General features: G+C 43.2%; 1 pseudogene; it reads right to left on the bottom strand.

Moving 5' to 3' along the window:
* The window catches only part of LOC142108627 (uncharacterized), a 168,365-nt pseudogene that overhangs the window by 148,028 nt on the left and 12,353 nt on the right, over positions 1 to 7,984 (bottom strand).

Raw genomic sequence — 7,984 nt, 5'->3', positions numbered from 1 at the left:
GTAAAGGCTGCGGCGTTGCAGGGCATATCTGATAAAATCCAACAGATTGTCACTAGCCGTTGAGATCAGCATGTGGCTGTCATCAGAGAAGTAGTTACCCTTGCACCACACTGCCCCCTTCTGGTACAAAAGCCGGAAGAGAAGCGGACATCCCAACTTGGTATGCTGAACGTACATAAGCAGCTGTAAACAGTATTAACCCAGCTGGGCTTGTCATTGAAGCCCTGAACATCAGAGGTAAAGGGGCAATAGAATATATATTGACATTGGGAGTGACAATTTGTGTTTTTTTTAAGGGTGTATTAGTCCTTTAAACAATATTGTTATCTCACAATACTAGATCATACCCTAGACTTTAGACTGTAAGTTTCAATGGGGGCAGGGACTGATGTGAATGATTACATAGGACAGCAACTGAGCGTGTCCAAGATGGCTGCCTCACCGCCTGCAAAATAAGTAAAATATTATTGGGAGATAAGCGCTATGTAAATGATACAATTATTATTAACCAGACAACTACGTTATTGAAGCCCCTTCTATGAGAATTCTCTATTCACGGTAATAGTAAGATCATGGGAGGTGTATCCACAATACTGCGTAACTTTGAAAATAAAACCAAGCTAAGCATGATAGATAATCACAGTGCTGTGTTGAAGGTTGAAGCTTCAGGAGGGTCCGGCATGATCAGGGTAACATTAGACTGAAGAAAAATAGACCTTATATTTTAGAGTAGATATAAAACGGTGCAGGACATGTGGATATAATAAAAATGAAAATAAAAAAATTTAATATATTATTAGGGATGTGCACGGGCGACTTTTGAGGTCTAGTGTTTTGTGTTTTGGATCCGGATTTTCTCGATGTTTTGGGTTCGGATTTGTTTCGCAAAACACCTGCCGAAAGGTTTTGGTTCGGATTTAAGGTTTTGGATTCGGATTTTTTTTTAAAAAAGCATAAAAAGTTAAAAAAACAATTTTTTGGGCTTATTTTCACTCCTACGCTATTATTGACCTCAATAACATTCAATAACAAGCATTTCCACTAATTTACCGTGTATTCTGAACACCTCACAATATAGTTCTTAGTCCAAAACGTTGCAACGAGCTATCTTTCTGGACTGCGTAGTGGAGTGGTCCCCACAATATAATAAGAAAACCATCAACTGGTCTTAATCGCACCAAAACATGTACCTGGACTGCGTAGAGGAGTGGGTCACCACGATATAAATTAAAAACCCTGAACTTGTATGATTCGCACCAATAATGTACCTGGACTGCGTAGAGGAGTGGGTCACCACAATATATATAATAAGAAAACCATCAACTGGTATGAATCGCACCGAATAATGTACCTGGACTGCGTAGAGGAGTGGGTCACCACAATATAAATTAAAAACCCTGAACTTGTATGATTCGCACCAATTATGTACCTGGACTGCGTAGAGGAGTGGGTCACCACAATATATATAATAAGAAAACCATCAACTTGTATGATTCGCACCAATAATGTACCTGGACTGCATAGAGGAGTGGGTCACCACAATATAAATTAAAAACCCTGAACTTGTATGATTCGCACCAATAATGTACCTGGACTGCGTAGAGGAGTGGGTCACCACAATATATATAATAAGAAAACCATCAACTTGTATGATTCGCACCAATAATGTACCTGGACTGCGTAGAGGAGTGGGTCACCACAATATTATTAAAAAACCCTATACAGGTCTGAATTCCACCCAAAAAGTTTATGGACTGCGTAGTGTAGTGTTCCCCACAATATTATTTAAAATTTTTCCAGCAACAGTCAACGTTGTTTAATATCTGATACACCTCTATCTGGACTGCATAGTGGAGTGGCCCCGGTACCCAATTTGGTCCCGGGGCCACAATACCTCCTCCAAACATGGTACAGACCATTCGTCATTGAGATCCCATCAAGTATGTTAAAGACAGACAGGGTTGAAGTGTTATTGGTTGACTTTGTAAACAAAAAAAACTGTCCCTGTTGCACATAGTCGTGCAATGAAGACTGACTTTTTCATTTAAAGGCACCATCTTTCAAGTGTAGTGTTTGTAAGTCATATTATACTTTTGGTAAAATTGGTTTATTTTGTTCCTCTTTATGGTAACTACTAATAGAATTAAAGTATTAAATAGAAGCGGCAGTTCCTCTTTATGGGAATTAGTAATAGAATTAAAGTATTAAATAGAATTAAAGTATTAAATAGAGTGGTATAGAGTGGTAGTGTGGTATAGAGTGGTCCCCACAATATAATAATAAAACCCTCAACTGGTCTGAATTCCACCAAACAAGTATCTGGACTGCATAGAGGACTGACCACTGGCCACCCCAATATAATATATAGAAAACCTTCAACAGGTCTGAATTAAACCCAAAAATAGTATCTGGACTGCGTAGAGTAGTGGGCACTGGGCACCACAATAAAAAATATATAGAAAACCTTCAACAGGTCAGAATTACACCCAAAAATAGTATCTGGACTGCATAGAGGACTGACCACTGGCCACCCCAATATAATATATAGAAAACCTTCAACAGGTCAGAATTACATCCAAAAATAGTATCTGGACTGCGTAGAGTAGTGGGCACTGGGCACCACAATAAAAAATATATAGAAAACCTTCAACAGGTCTGAATTAAACCCAAAAATAGTATCTGGACTGCGTAGAGTAGTGGGCACTGGGCACCACAATAGAAAATATATAGAAAACCTTCAACAGGTCTGAATTACAACCAAAAATAGTATCTGGACTGCGTAGAGGACTGGCCACTGGCCACCACAATATAATATATAGAAAACCTTCAACAGGTCAGAATTACACCCAAAAATAGTATCTGGACTGCGTAGAGTAGTGGGCACTGGGCACCACAATAAAAAATATAAAAAAAACCTTCAACAGGTCTGCATTACACTGCACATACGGCTGCTCCTCCATCCTCTCCATCATATACATATTGGAGTTTCAGCGTGTGAAAACCTCTTGTTTTTGATAATGTCAGTGCATTTTGAATATTTTTCAATTTGCCCCACACCACTGAATGTACTTTATCCTATGATACGCATCTATCTATCTTGACTGCGTAGTGTGGTGGCCCCAGTACACAATTTGGTACCGAGGCCACAATATAATTAAAAAAACCCTCCACGGGTCAGAATTCCACCAAAAAAGGGTATGGACTGCGTAGTGTGGTGTGCCCGGAACACAATTTTTTACAGCGCCAACAATATAATTAAAAAATTGGGCATCAACTGTCACCGTTGTTTAATATCTGATACACCTAAATGTGGACTGCACAGTGGAGTGGCCCCGGTAGTAAATTTGGTGCCGGGGCCACAATACCTCCTCCAACTTCCAAGTGTAGTGTTTATAAAGACAGACAGCGTCGAAGTGTTATTAGTTGACTTTCTTAACCCTAAAAGTGTCCCTGTTGCAAATATTCGTGTAATGGACAGTTACTTTTTCATTGAAAGACTCAAGCTTTCAAGTGTAGTGTTTATAAAATATAAACAACAATACAGTAGTTTTAGAGCACGTCAATACCTCTTGTTTTAAATTATGACAGGGCATTTTACTTTTGGTTTAATTTCTTGAATTTGTTTAAATTTGGTTTTACTTTTTGAACATGGCAAACGACTGTTGATTGGTCATATAATGCAAAAAAAAAAGGTCCAAGATGGAATTGTCCTTGGGCCCTCACACCCACCCTTATGTTGTTGAAATAGGACATGCACACTTTAACAAACCAATCATTTCAGCGACAGGGCCTACCAAACAACTTTGGCTGAAATGATTGGTTTGTTTGGGCCCCCACACCAAAAAAGCTATTCATCTCTCCCTGTACAGACTAAACAGGCTCTACTGAGGCAAGATGTCGTCCTCATCCTCAACCTCTGATTCCTCTCCCCCTACAGTGTGTACTTCCTCCTCCATCACACATTATCAATTCGTCCCCGCTGGACTCCACAACCACAGGTCCCTCTGTTCTATCTGGAGGGCAGTGCTGTACTTCATTGAGGAATTGATTATTCATTTTTATAAACATCATTTTTTCAACATTATGAGGAAGCAACCTCCTTCGCCGCTCATTGACCAGGTTCCCCGCTGCACTAAAAACTCTTTCCGAGTACACACTGGAGGGGAGACAACTCAGGTAAAATAGAGCCAGTTTGTACAGGGGCTTCCAAACTGCCTTTTTTTCCTGCCAGTAACAATATGGACTGTCTGACATGTCTACTTGGATGGTGTCAGCAAAGTAATCATCCACAATTTTTTCTATTGTGACAGCATCCAATGCAGCGAGAGTAGACATGTCTGCAATGGTTGGCAGGTCCTTCAGTCCGGACCAGATGTTATCAGCATCCCCGCCAGCGCCTCTTTTGGGAAAACTGAGCTTTTTCCTCGCAGCCATAGATGTGGAAGAAAATGAGGGTGGAGTTGTTGGCATGTCACGGTCCTCTTCAGAGGACAATCTCCTGACCAGCAGGTCTTTGCACCGCTGTAGACTTGTGTCCGCCGGAAACAGAGACACAACATACGCTTTAAACCGAGGATCGAGCATGGTGGCCAGAATGTATTCCTCTGACTTTAAAAGAGTGACCACCCTCTGATCCTGGCAAAGCGTACGAAGGGCTACATCCACAAGAGCTACATGCTTGGTGTAATCGCAATGGGTTACCAGCTCCTCCCTCACTTTCTCCAGCTGCTTCTGCAACAGCCTGATCAGGGGAATGACCTGACTCAAGCTGGCAGTGTCGGAACTGACTTCTCGTGTGGCAAGTTCAAATGGCTGCAGAACCTTGCACAACACGGAAATCAGTCTCCACTGCGCTTGACTGAGGCGCATCCCCACTCCTTTGCCTATGTCGTAGGTGGCTGTGTAGGCCTGAATGGCCTTTTGCTGCTCCTCCATCCTCTGCAGCATATAGAGGGTGGAGTTCCAGCGCGTCACAACCTCTTGTTTGAGGTGATGGCAGGGCAGGTTGATGCTTTTTTGATGTGCCTCTAGTCTGCGGTAGGCACTGGCTGAATGCCGAAAGTGTCCAGCAATTTTGCGCGCCACCGCAAGCATCTCCTGCACACCCCTGTCACTCTTGAGGTAATGCTGCACCACCAAATTAATGGGACGTGCTGGAAATTGCCCATATTTAATGCCCGCACAATGTTACTGGCATTGTCTGACACCACAAATCCCCATGAGAGTCTAAGTGGGGTAAGCCGCTGGGAGATAATTTCCCTCAGTTTCTCTAATATGTTGTCAACGTTGTGCCTCTTATTAAAGCCTGTAATACACAATGTTGCCTGCCTTTGCACGAGCAGCCATTTTGTAGTTGCTGCTACTGATGCAGCTGTTGCTGTTGCTGCGGAAGGGGATGCATCTACCCAGTGGGCTGTAACAGTCATATAGTCCTTCGTTTGCCCAGAACCACTTGTCCACATGTCCGTGGTTAAGTGGACAGAGGGTACAACCGCATTTTTTAGAGCACTGAGGACACTTGATCGTACTTCTCTGTACATTTTTGGTATCGCCTGCCTAGTGAAGTGGAATCTCGACGGGATTTGGTACCGGGGACACAATACCTCCATCAACCCTCTAAATCCCACTCCACTGATGGCGGACACCGGGCGCACGTCTAACACCAACATTGCAGTTACAGCCGCAGTTATACGCTTTGCAATAGGGTGACTACTATCGTATTTTGTGGTCATGGCAAACGACTGTTGGACGGTCAATTGTTTTGTGAAAGACTTAGCGGTCTTACGACTTCCCCTCTGGGAAGATGACCAACTAACAGCAGCAGTGGCAGTAGTAGGCGTACCGCTGCAGGATTCCTCGGATGAATCCCGTATTGAGGAGGACTCAGTCTGGCTGCTGACTTGAGCTGCAGGACTGAATCTGATGGAGATTGTGGAGGAAGTTGACGAGGAGGGTGTTGCTGGTGTGTATCCAACTGGACCACGGGATTTAGGTGTCCCTGTACCGATGAGGGTTCTAGCCCCAGTTCCTGAACTAACCACTGAACTATGAAGGTTATTCAGGTGACCTATAAGGGAGGATGTTCCTAGGTGGGCAAGATCCTTACCCCTGCTTATTTGAGCTTTACATAAGCTACATATGGCCATACATTGGTTGTCTGGATTTGGATAAAAATAACTCCAGACCGAAGAGGTGCATTTTTTGGTCTTCTGACCAGGCATGACGATGGGCTTTTTCATCCCATGGACATCAGCTGTTTTCCCCCCTGGTGCCTCATTTACAGTAACCACATCACCATCCTCATCATCAAGTTCCTCCACAGCGCCAGCTACATCATCAATAGGCCCCTCCCGAGCCACCTCTTCCCGTACAGTGATGGGAAGGTCAGGCTTGACAACCACCAACACCCTTGGACTCGCCTTGAGGATTTGTGATAATTTCTCTTTAGAAGGCAGAGTTGTTTGCTGTTTTGTTGCTGACAGCATAACTCTCTTCAATTTTTTGGAGGGGGGGGAGGAGGAGGGATAAGATCCGTGGGTGAAGCTGAACCACTAGTCATGAACACGGGCCAGGGCCTAAGCCGTTCCTTGCCACTCCGTGTCGTAAATGGCATATTGGTAACTTTACGTTTCTCCTCAGATGATTTTAAGTTTCTCTTTTTGCTACTTTTTCTTAACTTGGGCTTTTTGGATTTTACATGCCCGGTACTACGAGATTGGGCATCGGGCTTGGAAGACGACGTTGATGGCATTTCATCGTCTATGTCATGACTAGTGGCAGCAGCTTCAGCATTAGGAGGAAGTGGGTCTTGATCTTTCCCTACTTTATCCTCCAAATTTTTGGTCTCCATTATATGTAGCACAAGATACTGCAGAATGTGTGAACTTGGTAATATTGCAGTACCAATGGACTTATACTGCTGGATTGGTTTTGCAAATTTGGTTATAATTACTTTTTTTTTAAAAAAATTTATTTTAATATTTTTTATAACTTTTTTTTTATTTTTTAAAAACTTGGGAATAATGGGGAAATAACTATGCCCTTAGAAGCACAGAGCACAGGACACAGCACCACTGGACTGAACAGGACACAGCACAGGACCCAGCAGCACTACGGAACTCAGCAGGACAGGGCACAGGACACAGCACCACTGGACTTTTACTGCTGAATGTGTGAACTTGGTAATATTGCAGTACCAATGGGCTTATACTGCAGGATTGGTTGTGCAAATTTTGTGGTAATTAAAAAAAAATTAAATTAGTTTTTTTTATTTTTTTAAACACAGGGGAATATTGGGGAAATAACTATGCCCTTAGAAGCACACAGCACCACTGGACTGAACAGGACACAGCACAGGACCCAGCAGCACCACTGACCTCAGAAGGACAGAGCACAGGACACAGCACCACTGGACTGAGCACAGCACAGCACAGCACAGCACTGAACTGAACAGCACGAGATATAGCAGGACAGAGGACCACCTAACACACCCTCCCTCTACCCTGATCAATGCCCGAGTGAAAATGGCGGCGACTAGCGGGGAATTTATAGGATCCGAGTATCGCGAGATCCGACAACGGGATTATGAGTCAGAGCCTCAGTTTCAGATTTGAATTTGGCGCCAATACCCGGATCTGTCTCGGATCCGACTCGGATCGGCAACGTTCGGGTGGGCTCGGATTTCATAAATCCGAGTGCGCTCATCTCTATATATTATTGTTAAAAAAAGAGATGAAAGTACAGAAATATAACACTTATGTAGTATAATCCATGCCTGGGACAAGGTAGAATGAAATGGACAGTCCTTCAATTCAATGGAGTTCCAAGGAACTGACAATATGCGGTGGGATTTAAAGTCTACACTCTTCCCCTTCTGGGATATCACAGAGGAAACTAACTTCTCACACCACTGTGTGAATTGACATGACTGACACCTTCAACTACCTTTGAAGCCTGTCTTGTTTTTCTCAATGAAGTTTCTTAA

This window comes from Mixophyes fleayi, chromosome 12, assembly GCF_038048845.1.
Source record: "Mixophyes fleayi isolate aMixFle1 chromosome 12, aMixFle1.hap1, whole genome shotgun sequence".
NCBI classification, from domain to species: Eukaryota; Metazoa; Chordata; class Amphibia; order Anura; family Limnodynastidae; genus Mixophyes; species Mixophyes fleayi.
This window is presented reverse-complemented; position numbering and strand designations above follow the sequence as displayed.